Source organism: Belonocnema kinseyi, chromosome 5 (genome assembly GCF_010883055.1).
Source record: "Belonocnema kinseyi isolate 2016_QV_RU_SX_M_011 chromosome 5, B_treatae_v1, whole genome shotgun sequence".
NCBI lineage: Eukaryota > Metazoa > Arthropoda > Insecta > Hymenoptera > Cynipidae > Belonocnema > Belonocnema kinseyi.
This window is the reverse complement of record NC_046661.1, coordinates 1,238,275-1,254,271: the sequence shown is the minus strand read 5'-3', so window position 1 is coordinate 1,254,271 and position 15,997 is coordinate 1,238,275.

Genomic DNA, 15,997 nt, shown 5'->3' with positions numbered 1-15,997 from the left:
TCTATATTGTAAAATATTATTTTTAATCCAATCATGACAGACTATAATATGTAGACTAACATATTCTATCTCTACCTTTCTTACTCCTACATTCTTATATACAATTTTTACTAGCTTAGATTTATATACAGTATATTTTATCTTTCTCACTCCTCCGCTTACATTTCACCTCGCTTGTTTTCTTCTCATATATACAATCTTAGTAGCTTACAATGACATTTTTTATATAGATATATACAAATATTCAATACTCATACATTTTTACATTGCATCGACTTCCATAGGTTCATAGACTCTATATTTATATCCCTGTGGAAGAGTGTCTGCAGCATTCTTTTGCCATCATGCTAGCTGAGAGCAATCTTGACTTGTATGATGGTGTGAACTTCGTGCTTTCGGCTTCGGATTAGATATTGGGTTTTAATCAGATTCTGACAAGAAATGAGATTCTGCTTATAATCATCGAGTGTTATGGTTTTCAATGTTGATCCTTTTATACCTTTAGCTCCTTTTTTCATCTTCTTCTTCCCCCAAAACTTTATACGCATATCATCTTGATCTCGGACCCACAAATTCAGTCACTATTTGTCCGTTGCATTCATCTTTCATTAGTTCCAATACTTTTTTATTCTTCAGAGGAATTCCGTAAACATTGTCTGGAGGACAATCTGAGGTGTCAAATTTATAGATGTTTCGTTTAATATATTTGTAAAAGTTGGAAACAGTGAAATGATAGATGAGACCGTCTGTATCTGTATATAGTAATTTTGCAGAATTTCCAAAATTTGGTAGAATTTAGTTGTAATAAGAATTGTACGTGATAATTTTTGAGATATCAAGGACTGTGAATCCAATGTGGACAGGTTTATTGAAAAAATTTTGTTTTGTTCATTTCAATAATGACCATATTTTCATCAAATATGGTACAGCTATGAAAGTTTGGCTTAGCAATTAGGACTCTTGCACCATATCTTCCCACCCATTTTATCACAAGCTTGAAATCTTTTGTGCTTCCTGAGCTTTTCCATTCTCTTTCCAAAAACATATTTGTTCATTAACTTATAGAAATTTTTCTCAAATTCGGTATTTGCTCTTTTTCTGTGTTCAGTGTTTAAAGCAATGTATTCTTGTAGCCACGTTTTTTTTTGGAAAGTTTGGATCGTTTTCGAAATGTTCAAACCATTCGAAATCTTGATATGATAAAAACTCAATCATACCTTTACCATACTTATAGATAATATCGAAATAAAAAAATGTATGATTCCGGATCGCATGGATTAAAATCTTCACCCATAAATATATTTTTTGCTTTTGCAAAACGGTTCGAGCATTATGAAACACCACCTCTGATTGCGTTCCGAATTAAGATTAGCATTCCCACCTCAATCAGCAAGTGTAGTTTATTTCCAGTGTACTTTAGCATTGCATCAAAACAAAGTCCCGGTGCTGTTTAATAATGCAAAGGATCTAATTTATATGTTGCAAAACAAGTTTTTCTAAAATTTTTAAAAATGTCAGCCAAAAGTTAAAAATCGGTTTTGAGGTACAGATCTGAATACTGCCCTAAATTTTGCAAATTAAACGTTTCCCACACATTACAAGCGTGTTGATAATATTCGTCAGAAATGTGACAATCTTTTAATTTTGAATAAAATGCCTCTTTTGGTGATTTAATTTTTACCAAATTTCCTCGTTATTGTTTTTTTCACCATCATTGAGATATCAGGATAATTTTTTTACACAATTCTTGGCATAAATCGGAAAGAATCGATCAATCTAAGTTTAACTCTAGTATTTGAACATCTTTTGTAAATGAGATATACTTTTCTTTATTTACAGGTAGTAAGGAGACATGTCCCTCAAAACGTTGAGCTAATTCTTTAATCAAAAGTGTAAGTCGTAGCCAGATAAATTATGAAAATCTACAGCTTTCATGTGCTGGACGACAGTACTTAGCTGTAAAGTGACAATGGTCGCGATGATAAACATCATCTATCTTAAGTTCTTTTTCACAAATTTGGCACAATTTTTCATTTTGAAAATCTTGTTGTTGCTTTAAAGTTAATTTTTTTATTGATTCTGGATTTTCCAAACGAGAATTTACTTTTACTGCTAAATATTTTAATTCTGTTACAACCCTTTAATGCAATCCTTTTCACGGTAGATATTCGGTTCTGAGGTCAAATCATTAAAACTGCATTGCGTATAATACGCAACACTCGTAGGGACATGCTTTTGATACGCTGCTTTATCTGGGGTTTTTTGCAATAAGCTCTGTGCTCAATCAGAGATTTTTTAAATTTAAAGTTACGCAAGCACCTATCACAAAAGCATGTGAAATGAATTTCTTTTGTAAATTGTGATTTATTGAGCCGGGAGAGGTTTTTTATCCATGTGAAATGATACGCTGGATTACTTTCACGCTCATTGCCATCATAATCCAAATGGGTATTTTCAATCATTAGCAAGTGTATTGTAGGAGGTTTTGATATTTCGTCGCTCATATACAGGGGGACAATTTTATCCCTTCTCCTATCTTCCTCATGTTCTACGCCATAAACATTTATACACAATTGGTTCATTTTTTCAAATTTTTTGATATCTTGAAAAGTGATAGAAAAGTTCATCCCACCACGTTTCAAGAGCGTATCAAAATGTAGGTAGAAACTATTCACACCTTCATTCTTGTATGCAGGACAAAAGGCCGCCATTACAACTGCTTTTTTTCTCTAATAAATTAAGATAATTGTACTAAAGTTGATGGTCCTACTGCAAAAGGTGGGTATTTATTAATATTTAAGTTTAAATGTATAATCTCTTTCAATCTCCAGCCAGAATTTTTTTGCTGAAAATCCTCTACTTTAGTTAAAAGTTGCTCTTTAACTTTACTATCAAACCACTCATTTATTTCAGTTGTTTCTAAAATAAGTTTACTTTTAGTATTGAACCATTTCATTGATTCAGTTTCCTCACCCTCTTCTATAGCAGTAAATTTTGCGGCAAGAATGACATTTGCTTTTAAGTCCGGCACAAAAGTTTTCAAAGCATTTTTTATTCTGTGTGTAATCATTGTTTTTGCATGCATGAAAGAATCATTTAAATCTGCATGCGTTAAATTTATAATCAAACCTGTTGCCACTCAACTTTTGTAAACAAACTCCATATCTTGCCATCTTATCCTGTCTTCTTTCCTATACAAGCCCTCAATCACGCCAGTTCCACTCTTCTGAAGATTCTTAAATATGCACTTTTTGAATGTCAGTAGGCTAATTGTTGACAGCAGTTTATTTTTTTCAACCGAAGAGAGATGCTTCTTTCCTAGTCTGAGAATTGTGTTCAGCCTCCGAATATCTTGCGTGCAATGACGTGTCCAATAGGCTAATATTTTTAACAGATTGAACTGCTTTTAAAATAAAAAATTTCATTCAATTTGATTTTAAATTTAAATAGTTTAACATTTTTAATGGTCAAAATTTGAAAACCAATAAAAGGAGCACTACCTGATTTTTAAGAAACACCAGGTTTCCTATCTTCAGTGCGCAGGTGGAATATGTTGATGTTCGTTATAAAATTTGTAAAGATTATTGGAAAAAGTTTTATATTAAATTGTATAAAGCAAAAAAGCAATTAAAAAACTCTGTATTAATTTTCACTTCACTTTACTTTTTAGGCTCGTGTATTAGGCCCTTTTATAGATGCACATTTGCTATCCTTGTCTATTAAGATATCTCTCTCTTTGTCTAATTGTTCTAGAATCTTCTAAATTATAATCCACACGTGCTGATATCATTTTTTAACATTGCAAAACGTAAAGTGTCATTGAAAATAATCTTTAAGTTGTTTACGAAAAATTGTGCAGTAAAATTTGTTAATAATACCATTAGTTATAGAATATTCAGCATCATAGAGAAAATTTTAACGATGAATTGAATAATCCTCTATTTTCTATAGTCTATTATAGAGTAGCCTTAGTGGATGATTAAAAATATATATTTTCTTACATTAATTTGTTACATTTTATAAAACTTTTATTTTAAATCCTTAACGTATAACGGGTGAAAAACTGACCTTTCTAAATGAGAGCTAAAAAGCGAGCATATATCTGTGGATAAAAACGGCATGCGACCTCAGCTCGAATATTGTGGTGTGATACGAGGTGTGTTCAAAAAGTAAGGTGACTTTTCAATTTTTGCGGGCTACGTACGTTCGAGTTTTAAAATTTTTGTTTTGTTGTTTTGGTACACTCGTCACGATCATATGTTCACAGTTTTTACTATATAGCTCGTGTTGTTTTTCTGGCAGAGGCGTGAAGGTTAGAAGGGTTTGGCATGATCGGCGATTTTCTTCTTTCGAAAAAAAATGCAGCAAAGAGTTTCTATTATATTTTGTGTGAAAAATGGAATCCAGTGCTCTAAAACTCTTGAAATGCTGACAGTTGCATACGGTGAGTCTACTCTGAGTAAGAAAAATGTGTGTAAGTGGTACAAGCTGTTCCAAGAAGGCCGAGAGGATGTTGAAGACGAACCTCGCCCTGGACGTCCCAGCATGTCAACAACAGATGAAAACGTTCAAGTAGTGGAAGGAATGGTGTTGAAAAGTCTCCGAATTATCATCAGAGAAGTTGCTGAAGATGTTGGCATATCGGTTTACTCATGCCATGCTATCTTTTCGGACGTATTGGGCATGAGACGTGTGTCAGCGAAATTTGTTCCAAAACTGCTTAATTTTGATCAAAAAATCCATCGCATGACCATCGCTCAGGAGATGTTGAATGAAGTCAATAATGATCCTGATTTTCTCAAAAGGGTTATAACTGGGGATGAATCGTGGGTATATGGTTATGACGTCGAAACTAAAGCCCAATCGTCTCTGTGGCAGCATCCTGAGTCTCCAAGACCGAAAAAAGCACGTCAAGTTCGGTCAAATGTGAAGGTTTTGATCACTGTCTTCTTTGAGTACCGTGGCGTAGTGCATCAGGAATTCTTACCACAAGGTCCTACGGTCAATAAGGAGTATTACCTTCAAGTTATGCGCCGTTTGCGAGAGACGATACGCAAAAAACGTCCGGAACGTTGGTAAAACAATTCGTAGCTTTTGCATCACGATAATGCACCTGCTCATTCATCGTTGCTTGTGAAAGATTTTCTGACCAAAAACAGCACCACAGTCATGCCTCAGCCTCTATATTCACCGGATTTGGCCCCTAGTGACTTTTTTCTTTTCCCAAAACTGAAGAGACCCATGAAAGGACATCGATTTTCAACGATTGAGGAGATAGAAACTGCATCGCTGAAAGAACTCAAGGCTATACCACAAAATGATTATCAGAAGTGCTTTGATGATTGGAAAAAACGTTGGCACAAGTGTATTATATGTGAGGGGGATTACTTTGAAGGGGACAACACAAATATCGTATGCGGGGAGATAAGCGCCAGGCAGTCTACTCTTGATATTCATTTATTTCAAGTTATTAAACGTCCATGCAAGTTCTGGAATTAAATTCGTTCTGTCTTTAATCTCTTTCTCGAGTCTTGAAATTGTTTTTAGTATCTTGTAACATTACCTCGTCCAGAAGTTGACGGACCTAGCATATGACAAAAGAACGAATATCAAACTTTGTCGCTTGATTACGAAAGCGAACGTTCGCGAGCTATAAAAGAAGTGATCTGTAGAGACCGAAATCATACACTGGAAAAAATTTGGGCAAGCAGCTGTCTTCTTAGTGGCAAAGCAGCGCCACCACGATGGTTGGTGTAGTGGCCAGACCACTTTTAAGTAAGCTACAGTACCAAACATGCGAGCAGATCCTATCCCGTGTGTTTGGAATGCAGCAAACCCACAAAAGAGAATTAAATTGTCCCATGAGCATAAACTATGACTGTATAACTCCGCGCGAAACTCGGCGTGGGTATTCCGTGCTCCCACTTGAAAGGAGCGTTACTGTACCAATACTATTGGGATTACAACTGTTCCAATGTGGGAACAGAACGTACCCAATATGAGAGAGGAAATGTACCAAGTTGCAGGTGAGCAGCGCGCGATGCATTTGGTGTTCCAGCTCTACTACGTGGGCGAGCAGATCGCCCAAAAAATTTTCAGTGTAGGAGAATAAAATATGTTATGCCTCAGACTGCCGATGTATGAATGCTTCTGTGATTTTTAATGTGTGTGCCAGGATGTCACTGATTTCACTTCTCTATTATAATGCGAATAAATAAAATGTTGAAAAAGGTTACATTTCATGTGTTATGTAATTCTTCATTTATTGGAGAATTAATGCAAAATTGTACAAATTTATGCCGAAAAATGGTACAGGAAACAGTATTTACACATTTTTCGTCTTAAATTTGTATAATTTTGAATTAATTCGATTATTTTCTCTAATTTTAATTCATGCAACACATTCAAATAATATACACGTTTACGTGCACATACATATGGATACGCTTTATCTTTCCACCTCCTTGCAGATTGCGCCAGCGTCGCTATAAGTGGTCAAACGCGCCCATGGGAGTCGACCCAGCCTGGACCTATCATAAGGGATGATTTTATCATGACTTCGATACCTTTCTTACCTAAAACATTCGATTGATTTTAAATATTTTTGACTTATAATTTTCTCGAAGATTCTAAACTATAGAAGAATATTTTTCACATGGAGGAAATTTGGTTAGAGTATTATCTGGAAGGAAGCAATAAATCATCCTTTTTTCGCATTTAACTTTAACACATGCATGTAATAACCTTGAAACTTGTTTCTTTGCAAATTCTTCCTGCACACAATTGCGCAATATTATTCTGTCACATCGTCAACAGATACTCGGAGGAAATTCGGGAAGCATATACATATTAAATAAAATAAGGGCAGGATTTTTTTTTCGCTAAAAGTATCTTCTATCAGAAAACAATAAATAAAATTAATAATTAAAACAGGGTGCCATGCATACCCCCCATATCAAATGTCATTTATTCTCCTGCATGTTTTGCACATTTAAAAAATAAAGGCTGGAATTTGTAGTTAATATATCATCTACCTGGAAGCAATAAACTAAATTAATATTCAAAACAGGATTCAATACGTAGATATCCACATAAAATTTCACCTATACACCTGCATCTTTTGCGCATTTAACGAACTTCTTATCTATCCGGAAGCAATAAATCATTCTGGTTTTTCTCACAATAACCATAAACCTGCTTGCACGAATTTGGCCCCAGATTGTTGCGCATTCGTGACGCCATCTGAACTCTTCAGGAACGTTCTCGAAGCTTAGCACGGACACGAACCATTACAGATGGAAGCTTCTCGATGCCGGTAAGTTAGGAATTTGTATTTAGAGCGCAGCCGATACACCTAATAAAAAATGTACTAAACATTTATTTTATGACAGACAAATTTCAAATTAACCTGCAACTATTCCACTATTAGACCCCCTAGTGTCAATTTTTTGAAATAACCGGAAGCTTCAATAAGGGAACATCCCCCCTCCATGAGAATCTCTGGACCTGTGTATACGACCTTGTCGACGGCCAACTACTATGAATAACTCTGCCCGCCTGGTGACAAAAAAGAGTCTACAGAGAAAGCAAAGGGGTTTCCAAACGGCAAAAGGTGAGAAGAAAAGAAGAGGGAAGAAAGAAACATGAACATAACTTGCTGCATTGTGTCAGGTTTGAAGAACAAGAATTAAAGAAACTTACATTTAAACAGTTTCGCGATACTTGCACTAGGGATGTGTTGAACTGTAGATTAGATATAATTGTTAGTCATATTTGCTTCTTTTAAAACGTGTATAGGGATTTTCATTATATTTTTTCATCGATTTTTCAAGATTTTAACGTGATCTTAATTGAGATTGATAGAGGTTATGTGGATGTAAATACACCACGTACCTTCCGATCATCGCGTTCCACTCTCGGTGGTCACTTTGAGAAACAGCGTTTCGGTCAAAATGCGAGTCACCCCCACCACTGGAGATTATGGAGTTGTTTATACGACCGTGAATTCTATCAAAAAATATATGTATATTACAACGTTCTTATCAAATATATACTTGCGTGCTCAGGCATGCACTACCTGCCGCCAGGTATCGCACTGCCTTTTCTAGGGTTTGTCAAGTGTTCATCTAGCGGCTGAGGCGAGTGCCTAGTTTAAAAATTCCACGCTTTTGAAAATAAAATGTTTGCGAAGTATTTGATTTTAGCGAGCCTATCGTCGTTATATATTTACAGTAAGACTAATGTAAGTTGAATGGGAGATATCAATTTTGATTTTGGTCATCACATTCGAATCCGTGCCATACTCTCCGTACTTTGATAGGATCGGAGAAGGTGTTGTCAAATCTATTTGTTCATTGTACTGATGTGTGAAAAGTGTAATTTTATCGATTAGCATTTCTACCTAATTTTGTCCTTCGTTCTTTTGTTGATTTAGTGTGGCGCGTTCTACGATCAATTGTTTTTCCACATACCGAGCACGATCATTCTTAGAAATAAGCAAACTATTTTATTCCGAGACGACGTGACACATCACATCTTATATTTCTGATGGACAAAATATTTATTTTATGATCCAAATTCAACCAGCCGCTGCAATTTTTATTATCCTTGCTGTCGCCTCCACAGTTTGGGAAGATGAACTAAAAGTCATTTAAGCACCAAGCCGAATATCGTCTTAGTCATCTATTTTCTCTTCATCACAAATCAACGACAAAGCGTTTGAACCGCGATAAATACTTTTATTACAAATATTGAATTTGATCCAAGTGAGTTTTGCTCGGATTTTAATGAATGTATGAATTTGATACTTTTACTTTAAATATTTATCCTCATTTTGTCGGTGTGGGTTCACGTTTATTTTTACTGTGCGATGTGCGTATGTGTGTGAGGGAAACTATTAGCGCGATTTATTTATATACCTTTATCCTTCTTTGAATTTACCATATTTATTTTCACAACATTTGAACTCTGATTTATCAATCCTTGTTAAAACGGAAATAAAACTTTTAAATTTAATTTCGTCACATATATTTGTGATAATTTCAAATTTCACATATTCTAATTAGGAATCGAATATATTTGTAGCTATTAATTAAAAATAATTTATGCTGCCTTGATTTAATGGTAGAATTTAACAATATTTAGAGTCCAATCTATAAAACCAGAATTAGAGTTTCAATTATTGATAAAAAGAAACTAATTGCTATACGGCGTCTAGTTAGTTTTAAATTCAGCCAGATATCGCACTAACGATCAACAGATTTATTATTCTCTATTGTGTACTAACACGGGACCATATGCTGATTTTATTTTCAGCATTAAAGGAGCTTCCCTCCCTGGCGTACCGAAGAAACCAAATGGAGCCTCTACAAAGTACCCGAAACGACCCCACTAGGTCCCTATTCGGTCTCTTTTTTAAAAACTAGGGTAAAAACAGCAAAATCAACTTTTAAATTGTTGAAATTCGGATTCTACGTTAAAATTCTCTAAAGAATATCACGGAATAATTGTAATAGTTTTTTTAGCAACGGTAAAAAGAAAAAAAATATAAGACGTATAACGCCTGTTGAGTGCTTCACTTCAAACGCATCGCCTGTAAGTAGCAGTCAACAGGCGTTATACGCCTTATTTTTTTTATAACTTTTTACCGTTGCAAAAACACTATTGCGATTATTCCGTGGCCTTCTATAGGGAATTTTAACGTAGAATCCGAAATTTGACAATTTAAAAGTGGATTTTGCTGTTTTCTTTTTAGTTTTTTAAAAAAGAACCGAATGGGGACCCAATGGGGTCTTTAGGGGTACTTTGTAGAGGCTTCATTGGTTTCCTTCGGTCCGCCAGAGCTTCCATTTTTTATTTTTATTCTTTTTTCGAGTTTCATTGGCCTGATCTTGAACTGTTTGGAAAGAATTAACATATTATTTTAATAAATATCGGAACGTTAAATTTTAGACTTTTTATTACGTAAGACTGAAAAAAAGGGGTCTTTCATATTTCTTGCATTTAAAGTTGCATTCGAATCGGCTATTCGGTCAAGTCCGTACGTTTTCGGATCAAGTTTATCATAGTTTCCGTGGTTGCGTTCGAAACTTCAAATGGATACAAGCGTCAAAATAATATAGGTTATGTTATATAGTAATTACAAATAATAAAAGTGTTGAGGTAATAATGAAGTAAGACATGTGAACTGAGAAGTAAACGTCATATTTCTTCTGTGCCAATAACATTATGGAATGGCTGCTGAGTTAGAAATACTATAAAATAGTAATACGTTATGTAGTAGGTATGTTATGGATAGACAGGATATGTTTTAAATAAAGTGAATGAAATATTACATGCGTAAACTTTAAATTTACATTACCTACATTTACTTACAGCGATTAGGGCAAAGAGGTGAATGTGAACATAACCTCGAAATAATGACAGATCGGTCCGGCATGTTTGGTATAGTTTCGATTGATTATTCTTTACCAAAGAAATGTTTTGTGGTTTTGTATGTTTATTACTAACACTGTCGGCAGTAATAATTTAAACAATAATCATTTATTTACAATTCAACAACCATTACTTATTAATAATTTCAATAAGTTATACATTATTTCCGAATTTAATAATTGACTACCATTGTTTTTTTTCACAGATCGATCCTAGAAGAAATGCAAATCAGGAAATGCAGCCGGAATTGGTGCATTTCAAACATTCACATATAGAAATGGACCGGTAATGCTGTGGGGAGAACGGTAATGGGCTCTAGAGAGAGAAAAAACATATGAGACGTAGACCTATCTCTTTCTAGATAAAGCCGATTAGTCAAGAATATTTTCGTTGGGTGAAGTTTGGCGCAACACAGGACCGTGCTTTGTGTCGCGAGTGCCCCACTAATGTGACGTTTTTCGCATTTCTCAGAATTGATTTATTTCTAATTTATTTAATTATAATTTATTGTAAATGAATATAAAAAATTCCGGTAGCTTGTGTAGTTTGCGGGCGTTGTCAAGACGTTTATGTGGGGATATGTTTTCATACGTAAGTAAAGTTATTGAATATAGTAAAATAAAAAATGTTACAACAAAAACAAAACCTCAAAATATGAACTTTTGTACTTAGGCAATACAAATAGTTATTTTTTATGTTATAGAAATATTGTTCAAATTTTTGACAGTTTTTACATTATTCTTCAACTCACTAAACGATTATTATTGTAGCATTTTCAATCCAATTTGAAGACGAATTCAAGGTTACCCAGTATTTAAAATAATCTATCTGAAACAGGTTATTTTACGTGAATCTTCTTTAAAATTTAATTTATTATAACTACAGATTTCTAATGTATTGTTTATCTTTTTTTTTTAATTAACCATACACAATATTTAGGCAATACCCGGGGCCACCAATTCACTTGACAGAGTCCTGAAATAGATAAAGATAAGTCTACGTCTTATGTGTTTTTTCTCTCTCTAGAGCCCATTTCAGTTCTCCCCAAAGCGTTACCGGTCCATTTCTATATGTCGATGATTTCAAACAAAATTGTTGGAAAATCGTTACCTCCGGACCTTATCCCAAAACTAGGGATTGATCAGTCTAAAATTAATTATCTGAGTCATTTGAATGGTGTAGGCGTGTTAAAAAGATAACTGGAAGCAATCTAACTTGCCCGAATTTTAATTGATACAACTTTAGGAATTTTTTATTTTCAAAAATATTTTCTCTGGACCTCATCTCGAAATTTGGTTTGATCAACCAATAAAATAAATTAAATACTTGTTGGTGATATTATTGTATCAGTAATTAATTTGGAAGAGCAATTTTAGACAGAAATTTTCATTCCAATTTTTTTTATAATTATTCTAATTTCGAACTTGCTATATCTGGATCTGATTTAAAAATTGGCATTTGATCAACACCTAAAATCAATTTTAAGTAATTTTGAGGGTATCGGTGTATCAAAAAAAATTAAAGCAATTTGACTAGCCCAAATTTAAAGGAATATGGTTTTTAGGGACTTTTTTATTTTCGATAATGTTTTCTCTGGGCCTCATCTCAAAATTTGGTTTGATCAAGTACTGGAATAAATTTAAAAATCCCTGAGGATAGTAGTGTATCGGAAAGAAATGTTGAAGCAAAATCTTAGGTCGGAATTTTTATTCCAATTTTTCCTATCACCAACAAGTGTTTAATTTATTTTATTGGTTGATCAAAACAAATTTTGAGATGAGATCTAGAGAAAACATTTTCAAAAATAAATAAAAAATCCCTAAAAATTGTACCAGTTAAAATTTGGACGAGTGAAATGGCTTCAAGTTATCTTTTTGATAAGCCTACACCATTCAAATGACTCAAATAATTAATTTTAGGCTGATCAATCCCCAATCTTGGGAGAAGGTCCAGAGATAACGATTTTTCAACAATTTTGATTGAAATGCGCCAATTCCGTCTGCATTTCCTAATGTGTATTTTTTCTAGGATCGATCTGTGAAAAAACAATGGTAATTAATTACTCAATTCAGAAATAATGTTTAACTTATTGAAATGATTAACAAGCAATGATTGTTAAATTGTTAATAAGTAAATATTATTTAAATTATTACTGCCGACACTGTCAGTGATAAACATACAAAATTACAAAACTTTTATTTGGGAAATAATAATTAATCGAAAGTATAATAAAAATGCCGGACCGATCTGTCATTATTTCGAGGTTATGTTCACATTCACCTCTTAGCCCTAATCGCTGTAAGTAAATGTAGGCAATGTAAATTTAAAGTCTATGCATGTAATATTTCATTCACTTTATTTAAAACATATCCTGTCTACTCACGAGATACCTTTTTTATGCAGTGAAAATAAGCGTTAAACACAATTCACTCTTCGCCTACTGGAAGCGCAGAATATTATTACTATTTTATAGTATTTGTGACTCAGCAGCCATTGCATAATGTTATTGGCACAGAAAAAAGATGACTTTTACTTCTCAGTTCATATGTATCACGTCATTATTACTTAAACACTTTTATTATTTGTAATTACTACATGCCATAACCTCTATTGTTTTGATACTTGTATCCATTTGAAGTTTCGAACGAAACCACGGAAACTAGGATAAACTTGATCCGAAGATGCACGGGCTTGTCCGAATGGCCAATCCGAATGCAAATTTAAAGCCGCGAAATATGAAAATACCCCTGTATCATGGATTCTCCCCTGCTGTTGTGCAATTTATCAAATCTGCTATACGACGGAAAACTCTAAAAAGTTATGTGAATCTGGCACTGAAATGAAAAGTGATTATTCATAACAGTTTGTGAAATTATAATAATAGCACATGTTTGGTATACAAAAATCTAACTTACGAAAATGCCTTATACAAATCAAGCCCTGATCTTAATTCTGAGATAAAATTTATAACACCAAAAATAATCAAAATGAATACAAATTTTAAGAAATACATTTTTAAGGTATTAATTGAAGTATTCTGTATTATTTTCGAAAGCATTAGCATCCCTGGCGGACCGAAGGAACTGAATGGAAACTCTGCAAAGTACCCGTAAAGACCCCATTGGGTCCCCATTCAGTTCCTTTTTAAAAAAGTAAAAAAAAAAAAACAGCAAAAGCAACTTTTAGACTGTTGAAATTCGGATTCTACGTTAAATTTTTTATTAGAAACTCATGGAGCAATCGCATTACTTTTTCTTGCAGCGCTAAAAACTTTAATAAATAAAATACCTGTCATTTACATGGACCGAAGGCGCCTTCAAGTGCATTTTCTTTTAGTAGCAGTTAATAAGCGTCCCGCCGGTAATGTTAAGAATGTTGTCTGGATGCTAGCGTCTCACAGTGGAAACCTCAGACAATAACGCTGCGATGCAAGTTAGAGAGAAGTTTATTTTTAACCTGCGCGCGCAACATACTACTTGAGCTATTATGGATGCGCTTGAAGTCACCTTCAGCAGAAGTTAATTGCATTTTTAAAAATTTCTAACGCTGCAAAAAAAATATTGCGATTACTCCATGAGTTTCTAATAGAAAATTTAACGTAGAATCCGAATTATATAATTCTGCTTTTAAATTTAAACCTTGTATCTAAAGAATTCGTGAAAATTGGAAATAAATGTTCTTTCATCATAAGAATTATTTTTTTAAACGTAAAAAAAGTTGCTCGCCTTTCAATATAAACTTATTGTCGATAAGAAAAAGAACATTTTTTAAAGAATACTTCAATAATTATTCAACTACAAAGTTGTTCATAATTTAATATTTTTACTATTTGGCAATTTTCAAGGGACTGCAATGTTTTCTGACAACTTTAAAAAAGTTGTTAAGAAATTTTACTGCTACATTGTAATTTTTTTTTCATCAATGTTTTGTTTCGTTAAAAGACATTGTTTTAGTAATACTGAATGATTTATCAATAGTTATTAATAAAATTAAATTAAACATAAATTTTAAGTTTATGGAATGTATATCATTTACAAACTGAGATATTAACCAAAGAATAACACTTCCAATTGTAAAACTGCGTACCTAACTGAGTCGAAATTTAGGCCCTACTTTGAAGCCGTACCTCCTACCTTCGTAGGGCCTGGAAGCTGTAAAGAAGGTTCTAAATAAGCAGCGATTTCAATGTAATCTAAACCCTACTTTGACACTAAAAGTGTTCGAAATCGGTCGTTTTTCTATGTTTAGCGTCAAAATAGGCTCTGTATTTAAGATAAATTAAACCCTCTTTTACAGCTCAAACTACTGCTGTAGGACTTGTGACATCAAAGCAGGTTCTCTATAATATCACACCAATAGGGATGAATAAAAATAAGTTTTATTATTTATTAGAAAAAATTAAATAATATCTGTGATATAAATACAAAGGATATTCGCAGTTATTTTTTCGAAATATTAATAATAGAATTTTTTGATAATGAGTATTTACCAAACGCCTAACGCCCTAACCGATTTAGCTAACGTAACGCGTTAGGATGTTTTGGATAAAAATTATTAGCACGTATGCATAAGTTCAAGGTCCAAAATCTGTTTATATCCAAGATAATTAATTAAATAATTTTTTTTATTTTTCTGTGTCGTTAAATATTTGAAACGATTTTTGAAGAGTTCAATATACATTCACAGCAAATAAAACTGTTCAAAATGATACAGAAATCATTTTCATTTTGATCTGCAACAAAAATGATAACGAATTCAAGAGCATTTCAATCGGCCGGAATAAATGATCGATTTTTGAGATTATAATGATCTGATTCGGGATTATGTGTGAATAAAACCAAGATGGCTGGCGTTCTTAGAGTACTTTAGTTCATATGCAAGATTTTAATGGCTTATAATCATTCACTGTACTTGAAATGTTAAGAAAATAACGAAATCTTATATTAGAAAATATCACCTTTTAAGAATATGCTCTACGGTGACCATGTGACCCAACTAGTCCCAGGTTATGAACTTTCTTTTGGTGTTCACTGTGTCCACACGAATTGAGATATCGTGTTTAAACTTTGACAGATGAAATAAAAAGCACTAAAGAACGTTTGTATACATCAATATACTGGTAATTTTAAAGAAATTTTATTTATAATTTGATGGAATAGGATATTACTATTCGAGTTATAGCACGTTACAGATCATTTTTGGTTTGATTCATTTCAGACTTTTTGATTCGCTCATATTAAGCACTGACACCAATTTTACACTAAATCGTTTAAACCTTGAAAAAAATTAATATAAGCATTCAAATTTTCACATTCGTTGCAAATCTACAAATAAGTATCTGCACCCACGTAACATATCATTATTTTTTGGGCATTTTTAGCGATTTCTAGCGGAGAAAAAACGAAACTTTGAACGTCGATAAAGTCAAGATCAAGTGACTTAGTTCGTTCATGAAATTTTTCTGTAAAATGATTTTCATTTTTTTTGGTCCTAAAAATAAAAGATAAATTTCAAATCGGAAACAGAGCAATACCAGCCATGTGCTGAAATTTACTCGTCGGAG